The 20,594-nt window shown below is 44.8% G+C and overlaps 1 protein-coding gene across 11 annotated transcripts in view; it reads left to right on the top strand.

Annotated features, from left to right (window-relative positions):
- CYRIB (CYFIP related Rac1 interactor B) overlaps positions 1 to 20,594 on the top strand; it is a 217,518-nt gene that overhangs the window by 57,736 nt on the left and 139,188 nt on the right. For 4 of the 11 annotated variants that reach the window (XM_073632253.1, XM_073632242.1, XM_073632254.1 and 1 more), the window contains exon 1: positions 1,339 to 1,499. The exons of 6 other annotated variants lie outside the window; for them this stretch is intronic. The gene's annotated coding sequence lies outside the window, so the exon portion shown is untranslated. Of the gene's footprint in view, positions 1 to 1,338; positions 1,500 to 20,594 lie in introns of those variants that run through there. One more of the 11 variants, XM_073632245.1, reaches the window with a different exon arrangement.

The following is a 20,594-nucleotide window of genomic DNA, read 5'->3' as shown; positions in this document are numbered from 1 at the left end:
TTCCTTATTTTAGTCCGGTCGTACGTCATCACGTACAAATCCGTCGGACTTTGGTGTGATCGTGTGTAGGCAAGTCCGTTCGTTGGGAAAGTCCGTTGAAAGTCTGCCGAAAGTCCGTCAGATAGTCAGTCGGACCAGTCCAGTCGAAAAGTCCGCTCGTGTGTACGTGGCATAACAATATGTAATGAGGATCTCTTTGTTTCTTATCCTAGCTTTGCAGGGAGAAGAAACAGAGGGATTGTTCCCTCTGTACACAGCCAATTGTCAACACAGGGTTCTAGACTGTGATTCAACACAGCCGATCAGCAGGTCTCAGCCATGAATCATTGGCTGACACTTGCTGACAGACTCCTGCTGTGTACAATAACAGCAGGTGTCGGTGGGCATGTGCACATCCTAAACCCGGAAACAGGCAGAGATGTAGCAACATGTTGCTTTGCCTGTGCAGGCCATTCTTCTGCAATACATTGTGGGTGGGCGGCCCGGAAGTGGTTAAAGCATACAGCCTACAGAAAATATAGGGGGCTGCAGTTTGTCACCATTATACAGGTGCATGCAATTTTAACCTTTTCGCGCCGGCCAAGCGCGTGTGTGGGCCTTCATGCCGAGCGGCCCAATATGCGGCCATGTGTAAACCACTTACCATGCTGAGAGTGCGCGCACCCAGCACGGTAGCCGGTGGTTACCGGAAAGCTCCCGATACATACTAGCGATCAGGAGCTTTCCGATCGTTTGACCGTTGTCACATGACCCGAATGCCTGCTTTTGCCTTCTGGCTTTTAGAACCATTAAAGGGCCGGGAGGTGCTCGGCAGGAAGGGGTTAAGGTTTGACATGTTGGGTAGCTCGACACAAGCTCACCTTTTATATATTAGCAACAAAATTAGTCATTTGTTGTGTTTATGTGCCATAAAATTAACCTTAGTGTCTTCTTTACTTAAATTTTGCACTTGATAATCCGTTGCGATAATACTGAGTGATATAAAAAAATGGAACTGACACTATTTTATTCTCTAGGGTGTCTGCTTTCAGAAAATATATAATGTTTTGGGGGTTTATTTAATCTTCAGGCTTAAAATGATTTTGTAAACAAAATACTCAAAAATGGCTCTGGCAGTGAAAGTGTTAATGGGGGCTGTATAGTTCTTTTTTTAATGAGGAAAACGATGTCCATTGTACATAATACATCTCTCAGTACATTGAGCATTACTGAGGGTGATAATCATGAGATTTCTCCTCATAGCTCCAATCGGCCAACCAGTACGTTGCTTGACAACCGCAACATGGCGGCCGGAAGTCACTTCCCCGCCATGTTGGTCCTCCCTTCTTTGCCCTGAGGGTGTCAAAACGAAAGGAGGAGGCGGGGCCGGGCTCAGGGACACGCCTCTCCGTGCTCGCTGCCGCTGCTGGTGCTGCAGTGTGTGTGTCAGAGCCGGGAGAGTGAATGAGGAGGAAGCTGTGAATGTAGGCCCGAGGAGGAGGAGGAGCGCCGCCCGTCAGGTGAGAGAGACACCCGGCCGGGTCACTGGGCTCCGGGCCTAGAACATTCCGTGATACACCGAGAGCTGCCCCCCCTCCCCCATACATTTCTTACCAGTCCCCCCCCCAATACATATCCTGTGTTATCAATGCCCCCCCCCCCCCCCATACATATCCTGTCATATCAATGTGTCCCCCCCCATATATATCCTGTCATATCAATGTGTCCCCCCCAAATTATCCTGTCATATCAATATGTCCCCCCCCAAATTATCCTGTCATATCGATGTCCCCCCCATACATATCAATGTGTCCCCCCCCCATATATCCTGTCATATCAATGTGTCCCCCCCCATATATCCTGTCGTATCAATGCCCCCCCCACCCAATATATATCATATCAATGTGTCCCCCCCCCCCCATACATATCCTGTCATATCAATGTGTCCCCCCCAAATTATCCTGTCATATCAATATGTCCCCCATACATATCAATGTGTCCCCCCCTCCATACATATCCTGTCATATCAATGTGTCCCCCCCAATATATATCCTGTCATATCAATGTCCCCCCCTCCATACATATCCTGTCATATCAATGTATCCCCCCCAATATATATCCTGTCATATTAATGTGTCCCCCCCCCACCTTTCACATACATATGTCATATCAGCCTCTCCCCATACTTATCCTGTCATATCAATGTGTCCCCCATACATATCAATGTGTCCCCCCCAAATTATCCTGTCATATCAATGTCCCCCCCATACATATCAATGTGTCCCCCCCCCCAATATGTATCCTGTCATATCGATTTGTCCCTCACCATACATATCAATGTGCCCCCCCCCTCCATACATATCCTGTCATATCAATGTGTCCCCCCCAATATATATCCTGTCATATTAATATGTCCCCCCCCCACCTTTCACATACATATCCTGTCATATCAATGTGTGTCCCCCCCCCCCCCCTTCCATACTTATCCTGTCATATCAGTCCCCCCCCCCGAATACACATCCTGTCATATCATAGTCATGTAAATGGGTTCCCCCCTACATACATATCCTATCAGTGCCCCCCCCCCCTTCCCCCAATAACCAATATATAACCTGTCATATCAGTCCCCCCCTTATATATATCCTTTTTATATAAGTTCCACCCATATGCACAGGCTGCTATATCTCTGCCCCCTACACATACCACACCATACTGGCTCCGCCCCCTACACATACCACACCATACTGGCTCCGCCCCCCACACATACCACACCATACTGGCTCCGCCTCCCACACATACCACACCATACTGGCTCCGCCCCCCACAATTAATGGTTCTCTGCATTGTAATGTCTGACATTCAATCTTCCTTCAGTCACCTCATGTCTCAGTAATGCCGGCCCTGGGAGCTCACACTCATTACATTCACCTTGTGCAGCACTGCCGTGTATTATGGGTAGAATGATGTCTGTAACAAGTAGGGATGAGCTCCGGCGTGTTGGCACAGCCCACGTGTAGAGCCCGCCAGGAAGTCGGCACTGCGGAGCGCTAATCACAGGCAGTGAGACATTGTCCCAATGTGCGGCTGCAGAGATCGGGAAATGTCTCACCGCCTGTGACTAGCGCAGCCCCGAATTCCTGGCGGGCTCTACACGTGGGCTGTGCCAATAAACAGTGAGGGGTCATTTTTAGGATTCCAAAACAGGTAATTGGTTGGTATGGGCAGGAGTTTGGTTGATTTGGGTAGTAGATTGGTTGATATGGCCCGCAGGCTGGTTGCCATGGCCCGCAGGCTGGTTGCCATGGCCCGCAGGCTGGTTGCCATGGCCCGCTGACTGGTTGCCATGGCCCGCTGACTGGCTTTTAGGGAGAGTGGATGGGTTGCTATGAGCAGAAGATCAGTTGATATGGACAATAGATTTGTATGACCAGTAGATGGGTTGCCATGGGCAGTAGATTGGTTGATATGGACAATGGTTTTGGATTTGCTCCTGGCAGCTGCCATGTGTTTTGCAGTGCAGGGATATGGAGAAGAGCGGAGTGTGTACAGCCTACCACGTCACACTGGGCACCCTGTCTGGGTGACATTTGTCACCTTAGTTGTCTACCAGTGGTGACATTATGTGTACTCTTCAGTCTGAAATGTCTCTGTGATCTCATAAAATGTCACCCGCATCATAAAAAAACTATCAATAAATGGTGTATTACATGTTGTATATACTCACTCAGTTACTATTAGATTCATTTTTCTGTATTCTGCAAAAGACCTGTTTGATCCTGCTGCTCTCTCCATCATCTGTCCATGTCCCCAATTCAGCTAGGGATTTTGCAGCTGTGGTGCTAACTCTGCACATGCCCAGTTTAAAGTGAGTTTCTATGCTGAGCTATTTCCTCCCTATCACATGTGACTATAGGGTCACACAGATGGGCATATACACAGTGGTAAATGACAGCCCACTCCCTCCCAGTGAGGGTGGGGTATTCCATGTAGATTGATGGAGGCTTCACCTCCCTCTTACTCTTAAGACACAGGCTGAAGGGGAGTGACACAGCCTGTGACTGGCAGAAATCCGCCCACACCATGTTATTGCCACAAAATAATAAAGATTTGATTTCAAATTTACATTTGTATGACAATTTTAAAACTGTTTATTGATATTATATATATTTTTTTACTCTGTATTCCAAAGACTGTTTTTTTATTTATATATTTTTTTGAACATGTGACCAGCAGCAGAATGTCCTCCTGCTTATGTTTCCCCGCAGACAGGCTGGGAAAGATCTGGGTCATGTGACAGCTGTATATCCATTAGAAAAAAGGTACTTAGATGTCTGTTTTTCTTAAAATAATTACAGCGCCGTCATCCGTATACAGAAAGAGAAGAGACAATGTAAATTAAAGAAGTCCAGCCTGAGCTCGTTTGGCTGTACTTCTCCTGTGTGACCCAGAGGAGGGCAATTTGTTTTGCGCACCTGTGACCCATTTTCAGCAGAGAGCGGTCTGAAGTGATCCCTGTGGCAGATTTGCCACAGGGGTCACTTTTAGAAGTGGCAGAAAAGGTGACCCCCCCCCCCCCCCCCTTACCAATCGGTAATGTAAGCCTGGTGGTTCCTGGGCTTAAATTACCGATCGCTGAGCCCGGGAACCAATGGCAAGATGACCATCGCTCATCTCTATGCCCTTGGAGGACCGGAGCGACATCATGATGTCATGATATGGGTTACTGCGGAGGGGTTAAGGAAAAGTCTGTTTTTGCCTAGGATCTGTGCATGGGCTGCACCCTACTCCATGACATAATAAGCTTTAGGAGTAATTGTAAGTATGTTGACAGTAGTAGAAATTGTTCAGATTTGGCATTCACTTTCATCTCTAGGCTTAAAAAGAGGAAACCACCATGGAGAAAGTTACATCTCCAATATGTGTTGCCAACATCCCATTGTATTGTATAGAAGGAACAAAGTACCCCCCCCCCCCCCCCGTACTGTGGGACTTTAAGGGGAAACTCTTATAAACAAATTGTAGTAAAACATAAACATTTTTTATCAAAGTGTTAAGAGCATGTTGGTGCAAAGCATCACCATAATCGTATACAATACATCATACACATTGAGTACCACGCACATGAAGAGCTGGAAAAAATTTCGAGAGAAAGCTTCTCGTGTAGCCCACTCTGGGCTACACTTTCGAAATTTTTTCCAGCTCTTCATGAGCGTGGTACTCAATGTGTATGATGTATTGTATATGATTATGGTGATGTTTTGCACCAACATGCTCTTAACACTTCAATAAAAATTTTTATGTTTTACTACAATTTGTTTATAAGAGTTTCCCCTAAAGTTCCACTAATGTGAGGGGGGGGGCTCAAGACACTAATGTGAGGGGGGGGGGGCTCAAGACACTAATGTGAGGGGGGGGGGCTCAAGACACTAATGTGAGGGGGGGGGGCTCAAGACACTAATGTGAGAGGGGGGAGCTCAAGACAGTAATGTGAGGGGGGGGGAGCTCAAGACAGTAATGTGAGGGGGGGGGGTTCTTTGTTCCTTCATCTCAAGGCTTGGTTCCCTGGTTCCAGCTTATCTCAGCACTGGTCATTTTTTTACAGAAAGTCATAGTGCTGGTTACTACCAAAGCATTAGTTCCCCAACATACACCACATGACCTGCGCCTTGGCACCAGTCATGTGACTCGTGAAGGGTAAGTGGAATTCTCTTTACCATGGAGAAAAGTCAGGCTTTTCCTGTGTTTTTATTACTGTCCTGAGCCCCCCCCTCACATTACTGTCTTGAGCTCCCCCCCCTCACATTACTGTCTTGAGCTCCCCCCCCCTCACATTACTGTCTTGAGCTCCCCCCCCCCTCACATTACTGTCTTGAGCCCCCCCCCCCTCACATTACTGTCTTGAGCTCCCCCCCCTCACATTACTGTCTTGAGCTCCCCCCCCCTCACATTACTGTCTTGAGCTCCCCCCCCCTCACATTACTGTCTTGAGCTCCCCCCCCTCACATTACTGTCTTGAGCTCCCCCCCCTCACATTACTGTCTTGAGCTCCCCCCCCTCACATTAGTGTCTTGAGCCCCCCCCCTCACATTAGTGTCTTGAGCGCCCCCCCCCTCACATTAGTGTCTTGAGCGCCCCCCCCCTCACATTAGTGTCTTGAGCTCCCCCCCCTCACATTAGTGTCTTGAGCTCCCCCCCCTCACATTAGTGTCTTGAGCTCCCCCCCCTCACATTAGTGTCTTGAGCTCCCCCCCCTCACATTAGTGTCTTGAGCTCCCCCCCCTCACATTAGTGTCTTGAGCTCCCCCCCCTCACATTAGTGTCTTGAGCTCCCCCCCCTCACATTAGTGTCTTGAGCTCCCCCCCCTCACATTAGTGTCTTGAGCTCCCCCCCCCTCACATTAGTGTCTTGAGCTCCCCCCCCTCACATTAGTGTCTTGAGCTCCCCCCCCTCACATTAGTGTCTTGAGCTCCCCCCCCCTCACATTAGTGTCTTGAGCTCCCCCCCCTCACATTAGTGTCTTGAGCTCCCCCCCCTCACATTAGTGTCTTGAGCTCCCCCCCCTCACATTAGTGTCTTGAGGTCCCCCCCTCACATTAGTGTCTTGAGGCCCCCCCCCCCCTCACATAATTGTCCTCAGTTTACCCCTATTGCTGTCTTAAGCAGCCTTTCTTCACATTGCCCCCCCTCCTGTCTACAGGGTGGAAAGCCGGAGGCACAGTGGGTCTAAACTAAGGGCGGGAGCTGCAAGCTGGTGGTTGGTTTCTAGGACCGCCCTAGCAACCAGCCTGTTAACTCGGGAAGCAAACTATCCTGCCTCCCGCTGTGGGGTGTGAGGATGACCATGGTAATGTCTGCAGGGCACAGCAGGCTTCTAAATGGTGGGACCACAGAGGTCCAGACAGGACACCGAGTCGGTCCAGTTATGGACCACGGTCCACCATTTAGTGATGTTTATTGTTTTCATTCAGCACTTTCTGGTAGATGAAGGCCCATGTGGCACTATCTATCCTGTCACTGATGCCAACTTGGCAGATTGCTAAGAGAGCAGCTAGAGCTGGTACCTGTTTTTATGACATTGCTCCCTGGCTGGCAAGCCGGATTCTTCACTCTTTCAGCAGGAAATGACGTGGTCTGAGCGGACGGGTCGTCTCTTCACTGATCCTGTTGCTAATATGACATGGCCACCAGGGCTTGCCTCTAATGTCAGCAAACAGGGCGATTTTTTTGGGTGTGTTTTTTGCCCCTGAAATGCACCTTGTACAACAGCGATAAAGCAGTTGATGGACACAACACCCACAGAGTGTTGTCGTTACAGAGCATCAAAAGTCCTGCGAAGGGTGGTCACATATGCTGGAAAACCGCCTGCAAATGCTTTCATAAACAAGAAGTGCATTGGAGTGAGATAAAAGGATTTGCAAGGCACAAATGGAGCAAATCTGGCTTCCTCTATTTGCATAAATTGCTGTACAAAATGCACAAAAACCAGATATACACAAACAGTGATAAGACTGTTTACATTAGGCTGATTTTTTTTTTTCATGCTTATCACTAAAAACATTAACATTAACACTTTAGGAAATGCAATGACCTTGAGAGAGGTCGTCATTCTCCTGATCATGATCTAGTTTTCGCAATTGAACTTCCATTCATTCATTACTTCTTGACCTTTCACCTCTGCCGTTACTGAACAATCATCATCCTCTCCCCGCTGCGTCTGTCCCTGGTGCCAGTAGTCCTACTCAGCCTAGTGCTGCTTGACCTTGGTGTCAGAGGACAAAATTCGATCGTATTTATTTCCTCCCCAGGGGAATAATAATCTGTGAATGTCTCCTACAAAACCTATTCCCAGTGTGCAGAGAATCCTGTGTGTGCTGCGGAGTTGTGACTGATGTTCAGGCTGAACAAGGGGGACATTTCTGTCTTGTCTTTCCTTGTGTGTAGTAAGCAGTAGGGGATCGCTCTCTCTGTACTGCTTTTGCTCGACGTTATGTAAGTCTTTAGCTTTCCTAGTGGCAGCCTAGACTGTGCACTGCGTATACTATGGATTCCGGCTTGTGTGAATGATGCTTCTGTCATGTAACTGAGAAGACACAAAGGCATTGCTCCTGTATTCCTACAAATGCAGGTCTTTTCATTGTATTGTGTACTGTTGTTGAACAAGAACTTATCATATATCGTTTCTCCAATGTCAGTTCTTTAACCACTAAAGCTCCGGAAGATTTACCCCCCCCTCCCTTCCTGACCAGACCATTTTTTGCAATACAGCACTGGGTTACTTTAAGACCCCTTTCACACTGAGGTGTTTTTCAAGCGCTTTAGAAAAAAAGCGCCTGAAAGAAGCCTCATCTGCAATCCCAATGTGAAAGCCCGAGTGCTTCAAGAGCCCTTTCACACTGCCAGCGCCCGAAAAACGCTGGTAAAGCGCGCTTAAACTAGCGGCGCTTTACCAGCCTTTTTCGAGTGCTGGCGGGGCGCTTTTAACCCGAATAAAGGGTTAAAAGCGCCCACAAAGCGCCGCTGCCATGGCGATTTGCAGGCGCTTTCCATTGATTTCAGTGGAAAGGGGTGCTTTAGGAGAAGTGTATTCAACGCTCCTAAAGCGCTGCAAAGGAGCTGCTTGCAGGACTGTTTTGACGTCCTGCCAGCGCAGCGCCTCCGTGTGAAAGCACTCGGGCTTTCACATTGGGGTTGCAGATGAGGCTTCTTTCAGGAGCTTTTTTAACGCTAAAGCGCCTGAAAAACGCCCCAGTGTGAAAAGCGTCTTACTGACAATTGCGAGGTCATGTGACGCTGTACCCATATAAAACTTTTGTCTTTTTTTTTTTCACATAAGTATAGCTTTATTTTAGTTGTATTTGATCACCTCTGCGTTTTTTTTTTTTTTTTTTGTGCTATAAACAAAAAAACAATGACAATTTAAAAAAATAAAAATATAAAAAATAAAATTGTACTTTCTGTTATAAAACATCCAATAAAAAAAAATGTAAAAAATCGAATTTCTTCATCAATTTAGGCCAATATATGTGTTCTGCTACATATTTTTGGTAAAAAAAAAAAATCCCAATAAGCGTATATTGGTTTGCACAAGCTATGAGATATGTTAATATAATTTTTTACTACTAATGGTGGCTTATAGCGGGACTGTGATATTGTGGTGGACAAATCAGACACTAACTGACCTTTTTGACACATTTTTTTGGGGACCAGTGACACTAATGCCACGTACACACGGTCGGAATTTCCGACAACAAATGTTCGATGGGAGCTCGTTGTCGGAAATTCCGACCGTCTGTAGGCTCCATCGGACGTTTGTTGTCGGAATTTCTGACAACAAAAATTTGAGAGCTGGTTCTCAAATTTTCCGATGACAAAATCCGTTGTCGGGAATTCCGATCGTGTGTACACAATTCCAACGCACAAAGTTCGACGCATGCTCAGAATCAAGCAGAAGAGCCGCATTGGCTATTGAACTTTAATTTTTCTCGGCTCGTCGTACGTGTTGTACGTCACCGCATTCTTGACGTTCCGAATTTACGACCAACTTTGTGTAATCGTGTGTATGCAAGACAAGTTTGAGCCAACATCCGTTGAAAAAATTTGATCGATTTTGTTGTCGGAATGTCCGATCGTGTGTACAGGGCATTAGGCTTCATATACACAGGACGTTTGAAAAACTCTTCTGGAACTTGACAGCTTGTAACCGACATTTAAAAACGTCAGTTTTGCCACTTTTACCAGCCATGTTTGAGTGTTTAGAAGCGTTTTCAATGGGGAATCATTTCTGACCGTTTGTAGTGGTAAAAAATAGACTTTTCAGAACCCTTGTAGATTCACCCTCTTTTATTTGTCCTGTTACCCATATCTATGAAAGTGAATATGAATATCCCATACTTTGGGTTGTCCCTAAAACAGGAAGTCATGGAAGAGGGGAACAGGAAGAGGGGAGATCATCTAATGGGCACATTAGTTATGGTGACAACCAGGAATTCTCTCACTTTGGAGGGGTTTCCTGTTTTGGTTATGGGACAGGAAATAAAAGGATATCTCCCAGTGGCAAAAAAAAAAAAAAAAAACGGACAGGGGTTATAACCCTCTATCCAAAATGGGGGAAAAAAATAAGGTTTTGCCTTTTAGTTCAACTTTAAAGACCACCAATCGAAACACTGCAAATGGAGCCTAATTTTTTCTTCATTACATTTTTCTGATTTGAAAATAGCATTCAGGAAGTTGATCCAGTGAACATTTGTTTACATAGGTTGAAAAAAAGACAAGTCAGTCTAGGTCAACCATTGTAAAGCGCTGCGTAAACTGATGGCGCTATATAAATCCTGTATTATAATAACCAATAAAAATAAAAATCATGCAATCCCATATACACAATCCTATACCCAGAGTTGATCCAGAGGAAGGCGAAAAACCCTCAGCAAAGCATGATCCAATTTGCATACAGCAGGGGGAAAAAAAAAAAATCCTTCCCCTGAGAGGCAATTGGATATTCCCTGTTTAAAGCGGAACTAAACTGCATCTGAAAACCACAAACCAAAATCCCTATTTAATTCATTTTTAGTATGCAAAGCAAACTTCCCCCCATCCATCCATCTATCTCTCCATGCTTTGTTTTGTTGAGAAATCATCCCCCCCCCCCCCCCCCCAGCATTTCTGGCCTTGAGTAAGGGCAGATGATTTATGTAGCATTTGCTTCCTGGAATCCATCTGCCCTTAGCTCAGGCAGGAGGGTGTGTTTAGCTGAGAAAACCCATCCTCCACTCCTGGGATATATAACATATTTGGCCTAGGCCTGGAAACCAGGGAGTAACTGAGGAAATAAATAAAATAAACCAAATTATATATGATATACCTTTCTATTTACTAATAGCTAGCATCATAAGGATTAAATATAGTCAATGCTGATTGAGTGAAGTTCTGCTTTAAAAATGTCATTTGGATGGAATTGAAAAAAACAAACTGTGGCCCATTAAAGAAAATGGCTTTCAATAATCTGTATGATTAACAATGTTAAAGGATAACTAAAGGGTTTTTTTTTTTTTTGCTTTTAAAATCAAACATGTCCTACTTATGTCCCCTGTGAAGTTGGTTTTGCACAGACCCCGATCCTCCTCTTCTGGGGTCCCTCAGTGGCGCTCCTGGCTCCTCCTCTTCTCGAGCTCCCTGTTGGAGAGCCGCTCTCCCTCGGGACACTCATGCGGGCGCGCTCCCGTGTCCTACTGCTGCATCTATTGACATAGACAGCAGGACTCAGCCCCGCCCCTGGCTCCCATGTCACTGGATTTGATTGACAGCAGTGGGAGCCAATGGCTGCGCTGATATTTATCTATCCAATCAGGCATCCTATGCATTAAGGTGAAAAAAAATTCTGTCACTGACCAGCCCCCCCCCGTTTTACTCACCTGAGCCCGTTCGTTCCCACACTTGAAACACACACACCCTCTCTTGATTGGATAGATTGATAACAGCGCAGCCATTGGCTCCTGCTGCTGTAAATCAAATCGAATGATGTGGACACCGGAGGGGTGGGGCCGAGTCCGGCATTCTGTGTTTATAGACGCAAATGCTGCACTCGGGAGCGCACCCGCAAGGTAATCCCCAGGGAGAGCACTTCACCTGGGGGGAGGAGCCACGAGAGCCATTGGGGGACCCCAGAAGTCGAGGATCGGGGCCAGTCTGTGCAAAACGAACTGCACAGTGGGGACGCAAGCATGATATGTTTGTTATTTAAAAAAAAACAAAAAAACGAGGGTTTACAACCCCTTTAATGCATAGAATGCATTAAGGTGAAAAACCACGAGTGTTTACAACCCCTTGAAATAAAAAGCAGAGAGGGATGCTGCATTGATGGATTAGTGTGGTCTGGGTGCCCTGAGATTGCTCAGTGTTTTGTTATGGAGTTCGGCGATCTGAAATACACATTACTATGAGTCATGGCTTGAAAAGGACAAGAAGTTCTGGCTTGGTGCTGGTCCAAAACAGACCACACTGTGTGTGATGTTTGTAAAAAATCTCTTAATCTTCCCCTAGGCCTTCTCATTACCCAATTACATGTTGGTAAGTTAATACCACCCTTTCCGTCTCGCTGCCTTAGAGAGCCTACCATGCATGCTAATTGAAAGGCGCTGGATAAATGCAAGGTATTATTATGGCATGTTGTCACAGTGCCGCTCAGACCGATTCTTCTACGTGTTACAGCCATTCACCTATTTCCTAACCGCAGCCATGTGCCATCCTGTAATCTGCTGCTATGAAGATGCTGATTAGCAGAATCCCTATTCTCTCTGATGGTACAGCAGATACAGATGCTGGGCATGGGAGTACAGGATGGGAGCGCAAGTCTTTTCTGCTCCCTCCTTGTGAGTACTTAGTTCTGTCTGCATGTAATCAGCTAGTGACAATCTTCACTTTCCCTACACTGGATGGGGTGCTTAAAGTGACCCGGTCACTGGAAAAGATTAATAGAAAAGTCCCTTGTTAAAGAAGATATTTTGTCTTTACCTGGTCCAAAGCAAATTTGTGGAATCTGTGATTTGCTGCAGAGCCTGGAGCCTATAACACATGCAGAATCTTCACCTCTGACACACTTCAAATGCCTGCCTCCCCCCACCATAATCTGTGGTTCATTCTGCCTCTTATATCACTTCTGCACCCTGTAGTGGTGTTGGAGCAGGCAGGAGGAACCACTGAGAGAGCTGGGGGGTACACAGGCATCAAACACACCTCTGTCCTGTGAATGTTCTTCAGGTGGTGGAGAAAAAAGTATCAAGTATCGTCCTTTTTGTAACTTTTTCCCCATTTTTTTTAATTTTTATTTTCAATGACAGAGTCGCTTTAACCACTTAAGGACTAGGCCTTTTACTGTAATTTTTGCTAGAAAATTACTTGGAACCCCCAAACGTTGTATAACTTTTATTCAGCAGAGTCCCTAGAGAATAAAATGGCAATTGTGGGCAATTTTTTATGTTGCACAGTTTTTGCACAGCAATTTTTTTGAGGGAAAAAATACACTTTAATGAATTAAAAAACAAAAACATAATACCCCAATTTTTTTGTATAATATGAAAGATATTACGCAAAGTAAATAGATACCTAACCTGTCGTGCTGTAAAATTGTGCGTGCTCGGGGAATGGTGCCAAACTATGGAACTTAAAAATCTCCATAGGCGATGCTTAAAAAAAATATCCATAGGCGATGCTTAAAAAAAAAATCTCCATAGGCGATGCTTAAAAAAAATCTCCATAGGCGATGGTTAAAAAAAAATCTCCATAGGCGACGCTTAAAAAAAAAATCTCCATAGGCGACGCTTTAAAAAAAATCTCCATAGGCGACGCTTTAAAAAAATCTCCATAGGCGACGCTTTAAAAAAATCTCCATAGGCGACGCTTTAAAAAAATCTCCATAGGCGACGCTTTAAAAAAATCTCCATAGGCGACGCTTTAAAAAAATCTCCATAGGCGACGCTTTAAAAAAATCTCCATAGGCGACGCTTTAAAAAAATCTCCATAGGCGACGCTTTAAAAAAATCTCCATAGGCGACGCTTTAAAAAAATCTCCATAGGCGACGCTTTAAAAAAATCTCCATAGGCGACGCTTTAAAAAAATCTCCATAGGCGACGCTTTAAAAAAATCTCCATAGGCGACGCTTTAAAAAAATCTCCATAGGCGACGCTTTAAAAAAATCTCCATAGGCGACGCTTTAAAAAAATCTCCATAGGCGACGCTTTAAAAAAATCTCCATAGGCGACGCTTTAAAAAAATCTCCATAGGCGACGCTTTAAAAAAATCTCCATAGGCGACGCTTTAAAAAAATCTCCATAGGCGACGCTTTAAAAAAATCTCCATAGGCGACGCTTTAAAAAAAATCTCCATAGGCGACGCTTTAAAAAAATCTCCATAGGCGACGCTTTAAAAAAATCTCCATAGGCGACGCTTTAAAAAAATCTCCATAGGCGACGCTTTAAAAAAATCTCCATAGGCGACGCTTTAAAAAAATCTCCATAGGCGACGCTTTAAAAAAATCTCCATAGGCGACGCTTTAAAAAAATCTCCATAGGCGACGCTTTAAAAAAATCTCCATAGGCGACGCTTTAAAAAAATCTCCATAGGCGACGCTTTAAAAAAATCTCCATAGGCGACGCTTTAAAAAAATCTCCATAGGCGACGCTTTAAAAAAATCTCCATAGGCGACGCTTTAAAAAAATCTCCATAGGCGACGCTTTAAAAAATCTCCATAGGCGACGCTTTAAAAAAATCTCCATAGGCGACGCTTAAAAAAAATCTCCATAGGCGACGCTTAAAAAAAATCTCCATAGGCGACGCTTAAAAAAAAATCTCCATAGGCGACGCTTAAAAAAAATCTCCATAGGCGACGCTTAAAAAAAAATCTCCATAGGCGACGCTTAAAAAAAAATCTCCATAGGCGACGCTTAAAAAAAAATCTCCATAGGCGACGCTTAAAAAAAAATCTCCATAGGCGACGCTTAAAAAAAAATCTCCATAGGCGACGCTTAAAAAAAAATCTCCATAGGCGACGCTTTAATAATTTCAACAGGTTACCAGTTAAGAGTTCGAGGAGGTCTAGCACTAGAATTATTGCTCTCGCTCAGACGTTCGTGGTGATAGCTCACGTGTGTGGTGCATACACCATTTACATGTGTGGGCGTGGCCTACGTATGCGTTCACTACTGTGCGCAGGGACGGGGGCGCTTTACAATGTTTTTATTTATTTTATGACATTATTAAAATGTTTACGCTGTCCCTTTAAAATTTAATTTTTTTAATCACTTTTATGGCTATTTCAAGGAATGTAAACATCGCTTGCGATAACAATACAGCGTGACAGGTCCTCTTTATAGAGACCTCAACACCTCAAACCTCTCCTTTACCCTTAAAAGCAAAAAAAATTAAATTTTTTATCTTGCCTGAGAACCGGAAGTGGGAAAATATATAAACTAAATATATAAACTCGCACTGTTGGTGTGAAAAAAAAATGTGTGGTAAAAAAGCTGCTATACACAAAGTGCTAGACACTTGAACATAGTGGTAAAATATATAGATACAGCGCTTACAAACAAAAACCCATAATAAGTGATAACAAAAAACATAAAGTCCATACAAAACTATGAAGGTGCTTCACAAATAGTGTAAAAATGCAGGAAATGCTTCACATCTGATGTGCGGAAAGTGCAGAGAAAATGTTGCAGAAAAATTTTCAGGTGCACCAACCAAGACACCCCCCTATGTGTCCCTAATCACCAAATCACAATGACACCCAGCTTTTCAGTCTGGGAGTCGGTAAAAGCTTGTAACGATATCCACAGAATGTTGCAGGATGGCAGGTTCACTGATGAGATGATAAACGATCCTTCAACGTTAATACTCAGCGTGGGAACGCTGTTAATGGTTTTTGCTGCATCCTCCGATTGTTTCAATGCCTGATTGTAACTTACTTTTGTAAGTATAACTTTTTATGGAAGAAGGGGGGGCACCTCTCCTGCCGCTTCTAAGGCCTCATGCACACGAGACACCGGTGCAAACTCTGCTGAACATATGTTTTTAAAAGCTGAAACCGGCGTTTAGAAACAGCCTTTTGCCGCGTTTGCATGCCGCGTATAGCCGCGTTTACCGCGTTTGCGTCTAGAAGCTTCTGCAGAGCAGAGAATGACATTTTGCGACCCAATTTTGGGGCCACGTATCTTGGGGCCACTTGGTGCTAGGAACCCCACAATTTGGGGTTCCTAGCACCAAGTGACCCAGAGATACGGGGCCCCAAAGTTGGGTCGCAAAATGTCAAGCACTTCTGCAGCAGAAAATGACATTTTCCGACCTGACTTTGGGGCCCCATATCTTGGGGCCACTTGGTGCTAGGAACCACTTGGTGCTAGGAACCCCAAGTGGCCCCAAGATACGTGGCCCCAAATTTGGGGTTCCTAGCACCAAGTGGCCCCGAGATATGGGGCCCCAAAATCAGGTTGTAAAATGTCATTCTCTGCTACAGTTTACCATCATATTTCTGTGTTTTCTGGTCCAAAAAAATAGGGTTCCTTTTAAAAACACTTCTAAACGCGGTACCGGCGTTTAGCCATGTTTGGCGTCTGAAACGTGGAAAACTTTTGCGGCTGAACCCATTTTTTTGCTTCTGGAAAAACGAGGTTAAAACGCAACTGCCTGAAAAATGCCAAAAAACGAGACTGTGTAGATGGACACATAGGATAACATTGAATGAGTTTGGGGGCAGTTGAGAAAAAGTGTCCAACTGCCTCTGAACGCGCGTTTAACAGGGTCTCGTGTGCATGAGGCCTAAAAGCGATCCCGCAGCGAACCTGCCATGACCACGGTATTTAACGTCAAAGTAATGACGTATTTTTCCAGTTAGGCGGTCAGCAAGTGATTAAATGAAAGCAACACTAAGGCTCTGTTTCCACTACTGCTAGCTGTTGTGTGACTTGACACATGTGAAGTCAAAATCCATGTATTTCAATGGTCCCCGTTCTAACTGGTGCGACTCAAGTCGCGACTCCAAAAAAAAGGTTTTTGTACTACTTTGTTCCGACTTCGGTGCGACTTGTTCTTCCATGGTTCTCACCAGTCGCATGACATCACATCGTCGCACTGTAAATCGCGCAACTTTGGGGTCGCATTAGTGGAAACCTAGCCTAAGACGAGGTTTACACCTTACCGGTGCGTTGCATTACAGGCATGTGAGTTTTATCGCATGGTAAAGTGTACTGTGTTACACAGCCCATTTCTAATGAGTGGGTCTGACAGTGCTCCTCAACAACCCTGAAAATGTATCTGAACTTTTTCTGGCAGTGCACTGCACCACAACAACGCATGCGCTGCAGCGCACCTTTTTTTCCGGCAGGGTGCGCTGGGGAACTATTAGGAATCATTGGCACCACATTACACCAATGCATGAGAAAGCAGCCATACACATTATTTTGGTTCAGATGGACAAATCTCCCACTGTGCTTATTGCATCTGAAGGGATGCAGCCTCTGTTACCCAAACATTTTTCTGTCTGGCTCCTTTGGTTTCTCAATCAAAGGATAGTGGAAGGGGGCCAATGGGGGTCACTCATGTAGAGATTTTTGGCTGGGTCATCGGGAAATCATATGGCCAGCTTTACAGCGTGGATGGAGGAATCTCCATTACTGGCTTTTGTATTCAGCCACAGCAACATTGAATACAATGGCACTGTCAAATGACTGAATCTGAATGGAAGTGGTCACTGCTTGGCTGAAACATTTCCACCCCTCTAAAGCTGGCCATACATTATGCAATTTTTCTTTTTCAATTTTCTTTAGATTTACCTTTAACTATGTAGTGCGAGGGCCTGCCTGATTGCATACAGATTAGAAGTGTTTAGGTATCACCTCCTATTATATGGTTTTGGTAAATCCAAAGGAAAATTGTGAAATGTATGGCCAGCCTTATGCTGGCCATACACTATACGAAAAGTCGGCCGAACCCATTTTCGAAAAACTAACATTCGGCCGTAAGCGCAAACTATAGTGCCATCATGGAATGACCGATAAATCATTCAGTGGAAATAAATGCATCCATTTTTTGTTTTTTTTACATATACCTAGTGCAGACAGTTCGGACGGGCAATACATTAACCTTTCAATTTATCGTTCGGCAGAAAATTTCCAAACTCGTCCTTAGTTTTTTTTCTGGGTCAAAAACTCCCCGCTTATCGATTTTTGTGCCCATTAACTGGCCGAAAAACGAAACAACTGTCTAAATGACCGAATTTCGGCCGATTTTTCGCATAGTGTATGGCCAGCATTAGTCGGTTATTTCATTGACTTTTGTTGGGTTGTCCTTCTAGGACTCCCCAAGGCTCCAGTTTCGGACAGTTCAGCAGAAATTGACTGAATTTCAGGCTTTCCATGGCCAGCTTTACTTACTGTGTTGGGTTTTCTTTTCTATGCGTGTGAGATCGCAGGTTAGTGAAAATTGCTGTTTTTTTTTTTTTTTTTTTTTTTTTTTTTTTTTATTGCTATAATATATATGATGGAAGGTTTGTGGCTTTCTGCATTTTTTATGTAAACTGTATTTATTGTTGAAAATATTTATTGGGTCTGTCTCTTGAAGTTCTCAGTTCCCAATGTAAAGGAATTTATTGCGCCACTAAACAGTGTTGATATTGTGTGCTGCGCTGTGGTGATTTATTGCATGTGTAACAGTATAGTAATGACGTAGAACATTCCTTGTCGGAGTTTGCCATAAGCTTCTTCCTTAGAGAGCATTCAAGGACCTTGCTGAATGAGGCTCATTGCTACTGTGCACAGGGTATGAGTTTGGAGGATTCAGGGCCTCTAAATGCAGAAATTCAACAAAGCACTAAATGTTTCTATTCCTGCCAGAAGGTTTCGAAAAGGACACCAAGGCTGGGTTCACACCTATGCAAATTAGATGGGGGTTCCCCCACCGCATCCAATTCGCAGGGACATGTGACTGAGTCTTAATGGAGCCGCTTCACACATTTTTGGGACGGCTGCGGAGCGGATTGCACAGAGGTGTCCTGCGTGTCTTTGGCCCCGAATTCGGACAAAAATTTGGGCCTGATTTGTCACTGAAATGGAGAACAGGGACGCACCGGACCCCTGCTGTGAGCCGCATCTGTTTTCAGTGTGAACCCAGCCTAAAGGTTTAGTGATGAAAAAGAGTAGGTCTTCGGTATAGGCTGGTCATTTCTTTCACAATGTTATTTATTGAAGTAGTTGGCTATTTTCAAGGGAGTAGAGTTACCTATGGTAGGGCCGCTTCTATCAGTTCGCCCTGATCTTTTGAAGAAGGGGTTCCAATGTGAGAATGAAAGTCGGTGGAGGCAATGGGCATCTCTGACGCATCCGATTAGTTACCGTATTTATCGGCGTCCCCCCCCCCAAATAGAGCATTCATTTGGTATTTGATCATAAACAAAAAAAGCAACAATTTTGGAAAAAAAAATATTTTTTACTTTTTGCTATAATAAATATCCTCAGTTTCTTCATTAGTTTAGGCCGGTATGTATTGTCCTACATATTTTTGGTAATAAAAATCGCAATAAGCTTATATTGATTGGTTTGCGCAAAAGTTATCACGTCTTCAAACTATGGGAAAGTTTTACGGCATTTTTTATAATTATTCTTTTTTTTTATACTAGTAATGGCGGTGATCAGCGATTTTTTTTTTTTTTTTTTTTTTTTTTTTTTTTTTTTTTTTTTTTTTTATTGGGACTGTGACATTATGGCGGACAGATCGGACACTTTTGACACTTTTTTTGGGGACATTGCCATATATACAATGATCAGTGCTATAAAAATGCATTGATTGTGTAAATGTCACTGTCAAGGAATAGGTTAACACTAGGGGGCGATCAAGGGGTTAACTGTGTGTTCCCTCGCTCTGTTCTAACTGTATGGGAATGCGAGTGACTAGGAGAGGAGCCATATAATTTTTCCTACTTAGTAGGAACAAATGATATGGCTCCTCTCCTCTGATAGCACAAGGATTTGTGTGTTTACACACACAAATCCCTGTGCTGGCCCTCGTGCACGGGATCGCGCGTGGCCGGCCATGCACATCGCGTCACCCGCTGTGCAGCGGGCACGCACGCCCTCTGGTGGCCAAAAACGGGAAGGACCTACCCGTACAGGATTTTTCCCAGGGGAGCCATTCTGCCGCAGCATATCTGCGTGAGCCAGTCGGGAACTGGTTAAAACTTTTTACTTTTTTGTTAAGAAAATATATACACTTTATTGTCCATGGAGGGGCACACGTGCACTTTAAAGCGGAGCTCCACCCAAAAGGGGAAGTCCTGCTCGTTCACACCCTCCCCTGCCACATTTGCCACTTTTTGGGGGAGGGAGGGGGGGGGAGGTTTTGACAACTACCCGCTCCCACTTCTGGGTAAAAACGCAGATCTGTGCTCTATGACATGTCCTGCCCCTCACCACCCCAACCCCCCCGCTGCCTTCTGGAACCTGTGTGTGTCCCAGAAGACAGCGGGACCATTTGAGACAGCGCAGCTTGACTTGCACATGCGCAGTGGGAAACCGGCTGTGAAGCCTGAAGGCTTCACTGCTGGTTTTCCTTTTACTTACGATGCCGGCGCCTGCACCTAGAGCCGATTAACGAATCCGCTTGGGATGCCGACATCACGGGACCCCTGGACAGGTGAGTGTCCTTATATTAAAAGTCAGCAGCTGCAGTATTTGTAACTGCTGACTTTTAATTTTTTTTCTTTTCAGACTGGAGCTCCGCTTTATGGCTTCGTTCACATTATAATTATACAGGATTTATATGGCGCCAACAGTTTGCGCAGTGCTTTACAACATGAGGGCAGACAGTACAGTTACAATACAGGAGGAATTTAGAGGGCGCTGCTCGTTAGAGCTTACGTTCACATATATGCGGTCGCGGTTTCACCGTGAGAGTTTGGTGCGGTTCTGTCCACCGGTTCAGGTTTGATTCAGGTGCAAATTTTTACCTGAAATCGCACCTGAAGCGGACTGAAAAACGCACAGGACTCTTCAGAACCACACCGCGGCCATCCCACACATGTGTGAACCAGCTGCATTGAGAAGGCTGCCAGTTCACATGTAACGCGAATCG

The sequence above is a fragment of the Aquarana catesbeiana genome, linkage group LG05, assembly GCF_042186555.1.
Source record: "Aquarana catesbeiana isolate 2022-GZ linkage group LG05, ASM4218655v1, whole genome shotgun sequence".
Classification (NCBI taxonomy): Eukaryota; Metazoa; Chordata; class Amphibia; order Anura; family Ranidae; genus Aquarana; species Aquarana catesbeiana.
Note: the sequence above shows the minus strand (reverse complement) of the source record. Positions and strands in the feature narration are given on the sequence as shown.